At 38.9% G+C, this 15,809-nt stretch overlaps 1 protein-coding gene and 1 long non-coding RNA gene across 12 annotated transcripts in view; one reads left to right on the top strand and one right to left on the bottom strand.

Moving 5' to 3' along the window:
• The window catches only part of LOC309663639, a 46,639-nt gene extending 32,407 nt beyond the window's left edge, over positions 1–14,232 (top strand). Inside the window, exon 2 of the long non-coding RNA XR_014265381.1 lies at positions 5,670–14,232. This is a non-coding gene — a long non-coding RNA (uncharacterized lncRNA). The remainder of the gene's footprint in view (positions 1–5,669) is intronic.
• Positions 1–15,809, bottom strand: part of DENND1A (DENN domain containing 1A) — a 533,368-nt gene that overhangs the window by 325,962 nt on the left and 191,597 nt on the right. The gene's annotated exons all lie outside the window — the stretch shown is intronic.

The following is a 15,809-nucleotide window of genomic DNA, read 5'->3' as shown; positions in this document are numbered from 1 at the left end:
TCTTCCCGGACCAGAGATCGAGCCCGTGTCCCCTGCATTGACAGGCGGATTCTTAACCACTTACCACCAGGGAAGCCCCCATAATCTAGTTTTTAAGTCTGATACAAATAACTCTGTCTTGGTGAGTGAATATGGCTACTTCCTATTTTACTTTTCCTTTTGCCTGCTAAGGTTACTATGTAAAATATACCAAGAAAGAGTAAATATGCAGTTACATTACAGCCCAAGAAACTTGGCAGTGTTTGGTGGCAGTCTACATAAGATTTAATTAAGAGACCACCAGATGAGTCAGGTGACCCAGATACCACTCTCAGCTCTGATCAAACAACCTTGGACAAGTAATACCTTCTCTGGGTCTCTTTGGGAAACTGAGGGACAAAGAGGCTCTGATACTAAGTGCGGCTGTAAATTTCATGAGAGTGGAGAGTTTCTTGATTACCACTGTAGCCCCAATATTCATTTGTTGAAAAAATGAACAAAGTCCATACCATGGGCCAAATCCTGACTACAAGATGTATATAGTGTAACTCATTTAATCCCTATAACAACACCATGAAGGGAAATGATTACCCCCATTTCATAGATAAAGAAATGGAGTTTAAAAAGAAAGCCAACTGTGCAAGATCACACAGCCACTGAGTGGAGTGGGGATTTGTCTAACACCAAAACCTAACTTCGCATTTTTTTTTCCACTAAGAGAAAAGTAAGTATTTCTGTGAAATTGAATTATTTCACCTATACCACACATGTCCCATATCATTTTAGTCCACTCAAGAAAACAGGATATACATCATTTTTAACTCCTAAACCCCATTTTAATTTAGGACTTTTACACTTTGCTTACATTTATGGAGTTGTGAGTAACCTAATGGACAGAGCATTGCAAGAGCCTTTCACACTCTCCCACAGGTTGCCCTTTGGCCACTTCATTTCCTCCAGCTTTTGCCAGAGTGCATAGTTTCTTTCCTACCATTCTAATCCATTGCTGAAATGCCAAACACTGTGCTGTTGGAATGGCCCTATCGCTCTAGCATGCACGGTCCAAATTTTTGCAAAGCAGCTACAAAAGCAAATTTGGAAACATACAACTCTTAACAACTCTCCCATCTGGTTTTCACACCGGCTCCTTCCTCCATAAGCCCGCAAAAGTCACAGGCAGCTCCTGTTTTCTGGGAAACTAGCTGTCTTTTCATCTTGCTGGGTGTATGCTATGTCTGTCTGTCAGCAAATTGGGAGATGGCCTCCATCTTGACAGATACTTTGCAAAGCCTTAAAAGCACATACACTAATGTGAAGGAAAAAAAGAAAAATTTTCTGTTTTTGGAATCTGGCTATTTGCTCTTTACAGCTTATGTGTCAAGGGAATGGGATTTCCCAGGTAGATGTACTAATGTAAAATGCATTAGTGTTAAGGTGGGGGCTCCCAATCCACCCAGGGCCAAAGGGTTAATACAAAATGACAGAATTTAATGACTGCTATTATGGTTGCCAGGCTACCAAGAGAAGGTGTGCCATAAAGGCCTAATTAATGAATGAGGTAGCAAGAGTTTCTGTTAACTTGGTAAGCAGTTCACAGTTCACCATTGGTTGGCTTTGCCCAGATGGTAATACTCTTAAGCTTTCTTAGCTCCACTGAGTAGCAGCAAAATAATGTGATTATAGTTGCAGCTCTGGCTAAAGTTTTGACATCCATTCCATACTCAGGGCAATTTCTCAAGTCAGTTGAAACAAGAGTCTCCTACAAAGATTCGTATCGGGGATTATATGCTTGCATTTGATTCCTCATACATTCCAGGTCCAGAGGAACACTGGGATGGTTATTTTCTGAGCACTCTTTTGCTTCAGTAACATTAAGAGTAATCAAAATTTGGGGTCAAAATTGAATGCCACTGAAATTAGAGGCTTTGTTGGGAAAATGTTCTTTTCAGATAACAGTAACAAGGACTACAATGGGAGTGTCCACAACTTGCCAAGGGTCTGTACTAGTGCTTTACATTCATTATCTCTACTTTCCACAGCCCTGTAAGGTAGGAATCGCCACTCTCACTTTATAAGCTAAGGCTCTGAGACACTAAGTACCCTGCTCAGTATCACACACACTGCCAGAATGTGGCTGAGCCAGGATTCAAACCCTGTCCTGACTCCCAAGCCCATTCTCTCCACAGCATGCTATGCTGCCAGTGCTATGGATGACATCACGATGACAGCTGCCCTCCTGAGAGTACTCGCTTGGTGTCAAACACAGAACTAGTACTTAACACCTACTATTTTATTTGATCTTCATCCTTATAGCAACGGAGATTCTGCTGGAATTATTAATCTCCATTTTAAAGAGAAAGAAAATGAAACTCAGTTAGGTATCCGCCCAAAGTCACAAATCTGGTAAATGGGGAAGCCAACACTTGAACTCAAGTCTGCAGGTTCAAAGCCGCTCTCCTTTCACTGTGCCGCACTACCTCAGCTCTTAATTAAGGGCTGGCTCTAATTTCCATCCTGAAAATGGACAGTATACTCAATTACTCTGTTCCCTCCATGCCATGATCATCAATTAAATATGTGAACGTTTCTTTAAAGAGTGTACCTCCTACACCAGAATGTAGCTCAAAATCACCACCTATTCAGACAGGGGAAGGTCCCTGAAAGCAGGTGTAATGGATTGGCAAGAGAGGAAAAAAGGTTTTTCTCCCCGCAACCCACAGCTAAGTCTTGAAGGAAACAGAGAAAACAAGAGGGGTTGGGGGGCCAGAAGAGGCAGCAGTCTCCAATGGCCTGAGGTCCTAGGGGAAATGCTCTTATTCTTTAAGGGAGGAAGGTCTGTGCATGCTGAGGGGCCAAGGTGGTAGTGGGAGGGGTTGGGGGGCAGGTGAACAAAGGTGAAAAGAGGAGGAAGAAAGGTTGAGACCAGTTACTCTCATTAATGGGCCTGCAACTTCAAATGTCATCAAAGTAGAGGACCAGCTCAGTCTAGCAAAAGATCAGAAGAATTGCCCCTCCAATCCTTTCAGTCACCAAAATACAGTCTTTTCACTTGACCCGCAACTAGTACAAACGTTCGCTTTTCTAACTATCAGGGCTATTTAAAATACATTAAAACCTTTTCGGACTAATCACGGCAGAGTTAATTTCACTTTTTTTTTTTTAATGGTTTGGTCCGTGGTTATTTACAACTGACTCGTGCTTTTCTATGGCAAGTTTTAAAATCCAGGACTGGCTTCCTGCTGCCACTCAGTATCCGTGTGGACTGCCTCAGTCCTGCTGTTTGTGAGTGTACACTTGGGGAAGACAAACAACACTAGTTTAAGCAAGATGGAATCAGAAGACTAAATTAGTCACCTTTGCCCAAAAGAAACGGCATTCATTCATTCATTCATTCATTCAACAAAACATCCCATGAGCATTTAAAGGCAAATGCTAGGGATTTAAGTACAAAAAATAGGCCTTTTAGATTATAAGCCTTCAAGCTTTAGATTATAAATGATAGTCCTTCCAACCGTATAACTAAGTGAGAACTATCTTCTGCCTTAGACTGCAAAGCTCACTCACTTGCTCACTTACTCTGCACCTCAACTCTTCCCCTCCCTCTCTGCCCTAATGCAGGCCCCCAGAGCTTCCCTTTTGTCCTATCAACTAATTCCTCTAAAATGGAGCCAAAAGAATTTCCAACACACACGTCTGATTGTGCCACTGCCCCAAGATTCTCCGGGTCACACTTCACTGACGTCAGGTTCAAGTCCAAAAGCCACACATGGCATGTGAGGTCCTTGTTCTCTGTTCCTCCCCACCCAGGGCCACTCTGCTGCAGGCACACTGAGTGACTTGCTGCTCTGCAGTAGCACTGTGGTCCCCTGGTTCCGGTCCTCTGCTTGCTCTTTCTAATCTTTGTTCCTACCCCAATCCCCAGCTACCTGGGTAACACTCTCACTTGCCCTTTTCATGTCATCTCACTTCCTGACTTCATCAAGTTAAGTGCCCTTCCCTAGGACTTGGTTGTTTTGTACCTTTATGACACTCAAATTGTTAGCTATACCATCTTCTCCCACAAGAACACCCCATCTTTGCATTGCCTCGTCCATAGTAGAATGCAATACATGTTTATTGAACTGATATTTATTGAATGAACGAAAGGACTATAACGAGCTACAGCATATATAACTATAACACACTATCGATTTTATACAGCAATCACACACTACCCTGGTATGACCTTTGCTTGCTGCCCAGATTGTTAAAAAAGAAAATTCCAAATTTTCCTTCCTTCCTTCATGCGTCTTCCTTCCTTGAACTAGTCCAGCCTTTGTAGTCTTAGCAGTTGGTGCTCACTCTCATCTTTAAAGTCATTTGAGATCTTCCACTGAACCTGCATTTCTCATCCTTACCCCTGGAGTTGGAAACTGAGAGCCACAATATAAAACAAGCACCACTCCTCAGAAGAGAGGGAGGATCCCAGAGACCACACATGTGGAACATCTAATCAACTTCTAAAATCACACGTTCCTAAACTTTCCTAACGAGACATTAGTATGAACTTCATCCTTTAGAAGTGCTGAAAAATACACACTGCATTCTCAACGCTGGCTCGAGGCCAAATCTGTCCTCAACTTTGGCACTGAGAGTTCACCACCTGAAGTGAGGAGGAGGAGAGGGGAGGAGAAGAGAACAGGAAGAGAAGCAGAGGACCATAAAATTGCAAAACTATCCATTGAGCACACTTGAGAAGAAAAGCCTGGTTGATTTAAAATGAAAGCTAGGATGCAGACAGGAGGTGGCAGCATGGACTTGAGGTCTGAGCATCAAAATGCCTGGCCAGGGCTCCCGAGCCTTTTCTTCAAGGCTGTGCCACTGAAGCCGGAGCATAACCTCTCTGAGCACAGGTCTGTCCTCTAAAAAAGGGAGGAGCAACTCACTTTTCTTAGTCGAAAGGATGTTCTAAGAATAAAAAGACAAAAGATGGTTAGCAATTCCTATAAGAATCAAGCTGTAAAAATACAAATCAACTCCCAGTGCTTTCACAGCTGATACAAAATTGTCAAAATCTGAACTTGCATTCTAATTTTGACTAATATTCTAAATTGATTTCTAATGACTCAAAAACATGAAATTGGCTTTATTGTATACCATTTCAATCTGGCTCAAAAGCCACTAACAAATCTATCTACAAGAAAATTCCTAGCAAAGAGAAATTCAAAAGCAACTCTTAGTCATTTCTGAGATCTCAGTTTCAATGAGTTCTAAGTTTATAGTAAAACATCTCTGCAATTGTAATACCATTCAGAGAGCAATGACACCAATTAAGTATGCCCCAAGCCTCAGTAATTGTTAAAGATTTTGATATGGCTAAAAATTTAGAAGTTGAATATAAAACTCTCTCATGACCCTCATTATATTTTTCTTCAAAAAGTTTCAATATTAGTAGCCTAATTGTGAGTTAAATGCTAAAATTCAGCGACATTCAGAGACAGAATTAACGAAGCCTTTTAAGACACTTAAAAGCTGAGTGGCTCAGGTCTTTGATGTGACTGAATGCTTTGCAAACCAATTGGAGAAAAGTTTCCTTCTCTCCAGTATGCAAAGGCAGCTGCCCATGACTACAGGTTCTAGAGTGTGATTTGGAAGCATTTTAGCATCACTCTCCTCATAATTCAAACCCTGGTTTGTGTCTGTCTTTATAGGTCATGGTTGGCCAGATGGAAAATATTAAGGACAAGATATTGCAACAAAACCAGAGGCTGTGGTACACAGTTGCAAGCCCCCAGTTAACCACAAGCAGACCTGCAGGTGGGCTCTGCTCAGCTACAAGCAGAGCTCTGGCGCATCCTCTCTGCCCAGCAGCAGGAGGGCCCCAGGCCAGCTGAGAGCAGCCACTGTGCCAAACAGACTGTGCGAGTCTCACTGCTCGGATGCTTCCAGAGAAAGAGGGAGAATCGATGGGCTCCTTTGTAAACAACTTCTTGTGCTTTCAGGCTGTGACTGACTTCAAAGGTTGCATAATTTAATCCTGTCACAAATTATGCCATGGAAATCTTAAGGCAGTTTTCTTCCTAAGGAAATAAATACCTATGCGGTCGCTTATAAACTGGATTCTAACAGGTAAACAGCAAACAACAAAAGAAAAACAAGCACAACTTTTAGCAAGGAAGAAAAACTGCACAGCCAAATATAATTTCTACTCACTATTTAAACCAATTTTCAGTAAAATCTTGCTGGATATTTTTATTAGACCTCAAATTTAAAAAGTTTGGGTTGCACTATGACATTTCTTTCTACGTCTGTCTCCATTAACAGGTCCCGACTCACAGCATTGACTCACCCTCAAATATTTGTTGAATAAAAAGTTTTAATTGCTAATAATGACTAAACTTTATTAAAGGCTTAGATTTCAACAGGCATTCTTCTGAAGTCTTTATGTGTGTTAAATTTCTGGAAAAAGTCATTTTACCAAGAAAAGCTCTCATTTAGAAATGATGTAAGACAGGTGTTAATATCATTATTCCCTCTACACAAAGTCCTAGGATAATTCAGTAATAACTTGCCTGAGATTTAATCTAAGTCTGACTACGAATCCAGATTGTTCCACTACTCCATGCTGCCTCTCCACATCATTTGAACGAACTTTAGCCATTCCAAGCATGGCTATTTCCGAAATGCACTGGACCGTGAAGCCCTTGAGGACAGGGATAGGGCTTTATTCATAGCTGAATCCCCAGTACCCAGCATGAAAGGATGAAAAGAATGAATGAAGAGTAGTAGAAGGAAGAGCCTCAGGCTTTTACCCGTTGCCCACATGCAAGCACCCAGGATAGGTAGTGTTGACTCCAAGTGTCAAAGGAGAGAATACAGTACTGGGTGGTTTTGAGAAGTGGGGGGGAGTAGAATTAGTGCATAAAAAAGAGGTCTTGAGTATGGATTTTTAACCTGGGCTCCAGAGACCACAAAAAGGGTTTTGTGAAAACCCTTAATGTCTATAAAACTTTATAAGGACATCCAAAAACTTTTTTTTTTTTAAGATAGTTGCTGGAGCTTTCAGCAGATTTTCAAAGGATACACATCACTCAAAAAAGTTAGCCCTGTGAGGTAATAAAAATGGAGAGGGGGCTTCCCTGGTGGTGCAGTGGTTGGGAATCTGCCTGCCAGTGCAGGGGACACGGGTTGGAGCCGTGGTCCGGGAGGATCCCACATGCCCTGGAGCAACGAAGCCCGTGCGCCACAACTACTGAGGTTGTGCTCTAGAGCCTGCGAGCCACAACTACTAAGCCCACGTGCCACAACTGCTGAGGCCCCCGCATCTCGAGCCTGTGCTCCACAACAGGAGAGGCCACCGCAATGAGAGGCCCACACGCCGTGGCGAGGAGTGGCTCCCACTCGCCTCAACGGGAGAAAGCCCACGCGCAGCAACAAAGAGGCAACTCAGCCAAAAATAAATAAATAAATAAATAAATTTATTTTAAAAAAAAAATGGAGAGGACCTTTTGGAGAGCAGAGTGGGTAAGACCAGGGACTCTGGTGGTCAAGGGCCTGTGTTCAAGACATGCCCTCAGAGCAGCCATTGAACCTTGGTCAGATCACTGTCACTCTGAAGCTCAGTGTTGTCATCTGTAATTTATTGATACCTAGTCATCATAAGAATTAAATGGGATAATGGATGTTAAAAGTACTAGGCATGATACCTTCTCTCTGCCTGGCTGAACTCTGAGTATGTATAGTACACAACAATAACACATGAGCAGGAGATGGTACAGAGCCACAGAAGGGAATATAATGAAGGTAACAGCTGCTTTTTCTTCCCTGAAACTGCTTAGTTGTCAAAGAGTAAAAACCCAGAAAATGTCCTCTTTTTCCAGAGTGTCTACTATAGAGCCTCATTTTTATCACACTAAAAGTTAATATCCATACTTTAAACGAGATTTTCTGAAGTAAAAGAAGTTGAACTGTCGTCTCATACGCAAAGCAAAACAAAAGAAATTCTGCAATGCCTGTGACAGCTGTTGAAAGAAGGAAACATGGATTCTGTCTCAAAATTAATCCACCTGTACAGAGAAGATCCTCTTTTTCAGATGCTCCCAGATATATCCCTTGAAGCTGTCTTCTTTGACATCATAGTTACAAAATGGTGCAAGGGCTATGAGATCACAAGCAGATGAAGACTCAAAGAAGAAACATCAAGAAACAATCTTTTACTTGCTAAAGACCCTAAATGATGGGAAAATACCTTCAGAAAACAAAGACTATAAATTAGTGTGAAAGTCATGAAAAATTAGTATTTAATTTTTTCACTGTATCATTTACATTAGCAACAACAACAAACAGGAAGGAAACATTTAGGTATAAAGCTAACAATATATTGTGGGAGTTGTACACTGAAAACTATAAAACACAAAAGAAAGAAATTAAAGAAGTCCTAAAGAGAAAGATGTACTGTTTCATGGATTGAAAGACCTGAAAATTTTGTTAAAATGTCAACTTTCCCAAACTGATTTACATATTCAACCCAGTATTAATCCAAATCCCAGTAGGATTTTCTGTAGATATCAAAAGCCAAGTAGCTAAAAGAGCAAAATTTATGTAGTAAGGCAGAGGAACTAGAATGGCAAACACAATTTTGAAAAGAACACAGCTGGAAGACTCATGCTGATTTCAAGAGTTACTACAAAGCTAAAGTAATCAAGACAGTCTGGTGTTGATAGACACTTAGACAGGATTGAGTTCAGAAACAGATCCCACAAATACTGTCAATTTTTGACAAAGGTGCAAAGGTAATTCAATGGAGAAAAAGATGGACTTTTCAACAAATGTTGCTGGAACAACTAGACATCTGTATGCAAAGAAGAAAAAAAAAAAAAAACCTCAACCTCATACCTTGAAAAAAATAACTCAAAATGGATCATAGACCTAAATGTAAAATATAAAACTATAAAACTTCCAAAAAAGAAAAATAGGAGAAAATCTTGTAGCCTTAAGTTAGGCAATAGTTCCTACATACGACACCTAAAGCATGATCCATAGAAGACTGATGTGTGAAGACATAATCAAAATTAAAATCTTTGAATAGACAAGCCACGGACTCAGAGAAAATATATGCAAATCGCATATCTGACAAAAGATTTGTTATCAAGAATACTTTAAAAACTCTTAAAACTCAACAGACACTTTACCAAAGATGATACACAGATGGCAAATAAGCACATGAATAGATGCTTAAAATAAACCACTCATTAGGGAAATGCAAATTAAAACCACAATGGATCCCACTAACACCTAAGAGAATAGCCAAAATTTTAAAATAGTGATAATACCAAATACTAGTGAAAATGAGGAGCAACTGGAACTCTCATACGTTGCTGGTAGACATGCAAAATGATACAGCCACTCTGAGAACCAGTTTGGCAGTTTCTGGCAAAACTGAATATATATTCAGCATATGATCTAGCAATCCCAAGAGAAACAAAAACTTGTGTTCACACAAAAACCTTTATGCAAATGTTTACAACAACTTTATTCACCATCATAAAAACTAGAACAACCCAAACATCCTTTGTGAATAGATAAATAAACTGTGGTAACAGCCATACGATAGAATACCTACTCAACAATAAAAAGAATGAGTCACTGATACACACAACATGGGTGAAACTTAATAGCATTCAGCTATGTGAAAGAGCCAGTCCCCAAAAGGTACAGATCATATGATTACATTTTGTGGCATTTTATAAAAGACAAAACTCTAGGGATGGAGAACAGATCAGTCATTGTCCAGGGCTGGGAATAGGAGGAGGGTTTAACTACAAAGGGAATTTGCAAGGACTTAACGGAACTCTAGTTTGATTGCAGTAGTAGATATGTGACCCTGCATTTGTCAAAACTCATAAAACCATATGTTACAAAAAGTGAATTTTCTGTAAACTAAAAATGACAAAATAGGATTAAAAGTCATGGTATCTCTTAATTTTGAAAAAGAAATAGATTTAAACTTTTCTAATACATACACTTATCTGATTGAATTTGTTTAGGAATGTAGGCTCTGGAATCAGAAGAATTCTGCCACTTTTTAGCTGTATCACTTTAGGCAAGCAACTTAATGTCTGCAAGCCTCAGTTTCTTCATCTGTACCATGGGGACCATAGTGCCCTCTCCCAAGGTTATTATGAGGATTTAATGAGAGCATGCATGGAAAGCACTCAGCAAATTGTAAGCATTTAATAAATATGAGCTGTTATTTACTTTTATGCATATTTTAGCAAGTTTTTTTAAATTATGGAAATAAGCGATGTTACATTCACCCCCAAGCCAGAACTACTTTAAGATTATAATGTGGTAAGATTATATTGTGATACCTGAAACCAAGAGAAGTCAACTATTCAGAGGAAACTGTTCAATATACACAGATGACGAACCATTTACATAGTCATCTAATATCCTGTGCTTTCTTTAGCAGGGCTCAATATTACAACTTATTGTTTAATTATGTGTCTGCCTTCAGACCCTGGGCCATGTGAAGATGGTGAATGGGAGTGTCTTGTATAATACTCCATCACCAGTGCCTACAGTGCAATACCCAGCACCTATAGACACCCAATAAATGTCTCCGTAACTAGGTTACTAAGTCAGATAAGGCAGAAAGTATGTGATGGAAGCAGCACATAAAAGTGGGAGGAATATGGATTTTAGAATCAGATGAGCTAAGTTCAAATACTGACAATATAATATTAATAACTAATATTAACTTATTAGCTAGTAACTATTTGCCTAGGCTCCCTTTCCTCTTCTATAAAATAAAGATATTGTTTCCCTTGCAGAGCTGTTTAAGATAATGTATGTGAATATACAGAGCACTCAGTTCCCTAAACGTGATGGGCTTCTACTGTGGCAAATCTCTGTCTCATTGTCTTATGTTAACACATCCCAAGAAAGGGAAGGGCTTGGGAACAAAGCTTGAGAAAGTTAAAAAAAAAAAAAAAAGCCCTATTAGGTTTCAAGTTGGCCACCAGGTAAAACTTGTATAGGGATCAATTCAATTCTTACAAAGAAGTGTCATGTGTTATTATTTGATCCCCATAACAATACTTTGAAGGACTTATGATTGTCCTCATTATATAGATGGAGGAAGAGAAGTCCAGAAAAGTTAGGATACACTCATGGAGATGTAGCTGAAAAAATAAGAGCTGGGACTTGAACCTTCTGAGTTTATATTCTGGGCTTTTTTCCCCAGGAGAATCAAGGGACAAATCAAAGGACACATTCATCTAAGGGCTCAGTGACCTTCCCAATATTAACCAGTTGATGAAAATTAAAATACTCCAATCCTACTATAACTGTTTCTAGATGCTCTAAACCTGTTCATCCAGGGAGGAATGAGTAATTACCATTCACAGAGAGCCCCTACTGTTGACCAGGACTCCGCTGATTTGCAAACACTATCTCATACAACAACACTTCGAGGTGGGTCCTTGTATCTGAATTTCAGAGATGAAAAAAAAAACTTAGTTTCAAGAAGCGAGGTAGCTTAACAAAAATCATAAGCTGGCAAGTGGGCAGCTGGCAAGCAAACCCAAACCTGTCTGATTCCAAAGCTCCTCTCTTTCTACTCTATCACAGCACTCACTGCCAGAAGCTTTAAGATGCTGCAGACTTTGAGAAGCTGGCTTCCTGATCTCATCACCCTCACTGCATACATAGCACTCGGTATTTACCTGAACGTCTATAAATTATCCTTTCAAAATGGTAAGTGTTGAGGTATATTTCCTTTTAATAAGTTTTATTAATAACCAAGAATTCTGAATTCCCAAAACAACCTTTTGACCTTTTAGAAAAATCACTGAAGACAGTTAGAACACACTTTTTCTACAATTATACTCATAGCTGGACATGTAGTTCTGATGAGAAATAAAATTCCTTATAATAATTATACATACTAATAGCAGTTTTGTCTTTATTGAGGCTAAAAGCACAAAGAAAAAATTGAAAAGGACGTCTCAGTAAGTATTTGAGAACAGATGATCTGTAAGAGCTGTACCGTGAGCTTGGAAGGGCTAACATTATCATTTACCATTTTAAACAGGGAGAAAACCCCAGCACCTTACCCATAGGCACATAGTGCATGAGTCTCAGAGTGGGGTCTAGATCCAAGGTCTTTCCTCTCCTGATCCAGTGGTTATTCTCTTACTACGCCAGGGTTCCAGGCTAGGTCATTCTACAACGTTGTAAGGAAAAAGTGCCCTGCCCTCTTAGTTTCCCCAGGGAGAGCTATTAGGGGAAAGACAGTAATAGCGTAGATCCACTGTCCCTACCTACTTTAAGAATGAAAGAGGTTTCATATTTAACGTTCCATCTAAAAGTGACAAAAATGCTACGAATCAAAAGCAATTTAAAAAAATTTTAAATACTTCCATGCATTGGCAAGACTGTACTAAAACTTCTAGAATCCCTCTGATCATGCATCTCAAACGCATTCAGGGGAATAAGGAAAGAATCATCCAAGAAACATGAATTATAGCAATAAAGCCCTAATGAACTCACTGGAATTTAATAAGATGACTTGAATAAAAAAAAAAAAAACAGCCCACATAAAATTTGAGTCTCAAGGGACGTTGACAACTATCTAGTCCAACTCCCTCATTTTATAGATGTGGTTGATACAGGTCAGACACCTTGCCCAATGTCACCTGGCCTATCAGAAGTACATACAAAACTTGAACCCAAGTCCTAAAACTAATCTTTCCTGTATACTACACTGCTGCCAATGAAGACTGTCTTAATTAACTACCAATGCTGTGATGCTATTGATCTTAAAGTTATAGAATGTCAACGTAATTTATTGGCATTTTTAAGACAGACAAAAATTTCATTAAAGCCAGTGAGGTGAGCTAAGGGAGTATAGTAGTTAATCCTGCCTGAGTTAGAATTATTATTATACTAGGTTAGAATTACTCTTGGCATCAATATGGAAAACATTTAAAAATTTATCCTTGAATTGAAATCAGTCACTATGTAATTGTGTAGTTTGAATTAAAATTACTAAGAAAACCTAGTTGTGTTTGGAAAAAACATAACAGACGCAAAGATTTTTCACGTGCATCCCTTGATCTTTAAAATAGTATTATATGATAACAGGATGTCCCAGGAAGAGATTTCAAACTCCATTTTCTTCAGGGGATTTAGCAGCCATCATAGCACTTCAAAGGGGGCAAACAGTGGATTAAGCAACTCCCATCCTTTGGAAATATTTTGAAAACAATACTCTTAAAACAAATACACCTGAAATCCAAGTGACTAAATGGACTGCTATTTGGTAACTATTACTGAAGTTTTGCCATTTACATTCTAAGCTATTATGTAACCAAGAAATACAAATATCCTGGGAAATTAACATTCTGAGAAAATTTTTTCCAAGACCATTTAAAAGAGCCCACTAATTTAATGGTCTTAGCTGAGAAAACTTCCTAGAAGAACGAGAAACTGAAATAAGAGGAACAATATCCAGAATGTAAAGCGCTAAACATATTAACATTTATCAGGGGACTCGTAACCAGCATTTGTTAAAGAGGATTTTAAGATTAATAGCTAAAATGAAATTACATTTAAAGCATATTTAAACTAATCTACGTTAGTTTGTACACACACACAGAATCTCAAAAACAGTCGCTAAATAAAACTTACGACCCTAAACAACTGTTTGCCGATTCTCCTTTTACAAAGTAAAAACTTGAAGATAAATAATCATCACAAAGCTGCACACTGCTGACATCTGGGCCAGATTACATCAAACACTGCCTTCCGGTTCAACACAGCACAAGAGAATAAAAAAAAAAAAATTCCCAATTTAAACCTGTCCCTAGAGCCATAAAAAATGAAAAACTGCCAAGTCAACAGCTTCTGGGTTTGTGCGTGCATGTGTACGTGTGTTGGGGGGGCGGGGGGGAAGTGATGTTTTTGTTTGCTTGCTTTTCAGTTTTTACTTCATGCATGTTCAATCCATCTATATACTTTTCTGTCCACCCCCCGCCCCTCCATTCATTGGCTTTGTAATGCTCTGAAAACTTGCACTCCAAATTATTAATGGAACAAACCTCATATCCTAAAGTGCCAAAAGAATTGGCTACTGGTACAGAAACAATTTGAAGGACACCAGCAACTTTTGTTAAGGCTATTGTTTTATAGTTAAATGCCATTCAGAGCAACTTGAACTAGACCCTTCTACTATCAAAGAGAGTAATTCACTGGGTTGCCTAGGATTTGGCTGGCAGGCCATCCTAATATTTATCTGAGGACAACTTTCACCTTTGGCTAGAAAACACTAACAGAGAGCTTGAAAATGACCAAAGTAAGGAAAGTAAATACTATGGAAAAAACATAATCTGGATTTGCTGTGGCTATTACTCAAATGATGAAACCTGCAATATTTTGTTATAACACGTTCGCATGTATGCTTGTGTACATATAAATATAAAAGAAGCTAAAAACATTTAGTATGTCTTTTAGCTTGAGTATAACATTCCAGCCTTCACCCTAATCTAGAAATGCTTTCAAAAATAAAATCTGAAGGATGTAACCAGTTTTCTGCCATACTCTCAAGAAATCTGTTGAATAACTCTGATTTCAGTGTTGTTTTTCATTAGCAAGAGGTAGGAAAAGAGGGATTTGTAGAATTTTCAGAGCTGACTTAAGTTTCAAATAATTACCTTATAGACCCTAGAGCAGTTAGTGCAGTGAGGAACTAAGAAGGCCTAGCACAAATCACATGTAGGAGAGGAGGGAGAGAAAATAACAAGCAAACTTCGGGCTTCCTTCCTAAGTGTGAGGATTCTTTATTTTCTTATTAAAAATAAATTTTAAAGCATTTATCTTTCCTAAGCCCTACAACTAAGTTCCTATTCTGAATAAGGATAATCTTCAGATATAATAAAACCAAGAGAGAAAACCAGACTTTAAAGCATCTGGGAGTGACAAATTGAGAAAAGAAATGTGGTAAACCACGGAAAAACCTCACTCCAGCTTAGATATGACTTGTAGCTGAAAGTTATCTCAGGTTTTCAGGTCCCACTCTTCTGAGATGATGAACTCATAGTATCTTTTAATGAGAGGCTCATATCTGCCTTTGATGTGTGAGAGACACTCCCAGCTGGAGGAGAGTACAAGAAAGATCTAAAATATTTGCTTCAGCTGCAAAGAGCTATTAATGAAAGTTTAGAAAATGAGGTAGCATTAGGGGGAAAATCTTTAGAAGAAAAGATGACATACTCTCATTTTATGAACTCTTAGGGGAAAATATTCCCTTAAAATAAAATCTGACAAATAATCTTCCCTCTTCTACACATGAGAGTTGTTCACCCTCCTCCACCTTGTTCAGAGCACATTCTTAAACCCCTGGAATGTAGGAGACAGAAAAAAGGGCTTCATATAATTTGCTATTCACACAAAACACCAAGGTTGAGACTCAAAATAAATAGAGAGGTTATAAAAACCAACGGATTCATCAGCTCAAATGGGGGAGAGCTTCAGAATTAATACTTGTAAAACAACCTTTAAGTGTGTTTAAGAATGGGAGCACTTACAGTGAAATCCTGTGTGAAAGGGAACTCAACACAAGTTTAAAGAATTCTACGTAATTCTCTGTACTGTGTAACGTTCTAAAATTACTAGCAACTTCTTAACTGACAAAAAGCAAGGAAAAATAGAATCTGGCTTTCTTAATCATCTATTTATCTAAATATATTTTCTAACAATCTAATCTACTCTTAGTATAGCGCATAGGCACAGAAAACAACCATCATTTCCATAGGCTAGTAAAGATTTTCTATTGTATTTAGAGTTTGGGA

This window comes from Balaenoptera physalus (assembly GCF_965194825.1).
Source record: "Balaenoptera physalus genome assembly, chromosome: 7".
Classification (NCBI taxonomy): Eukaryota; Metazoa; Chordata; class Mammalia; order Artiodactyla; family Balaenopteridae; genus Balaenoptera; species Balaenoptera physalus.
The sequence above is the reverse complement of the archived record's forward strand: the minus strand, read 5'-3'. Positions and strand labels throughout refer to the sequence as shown.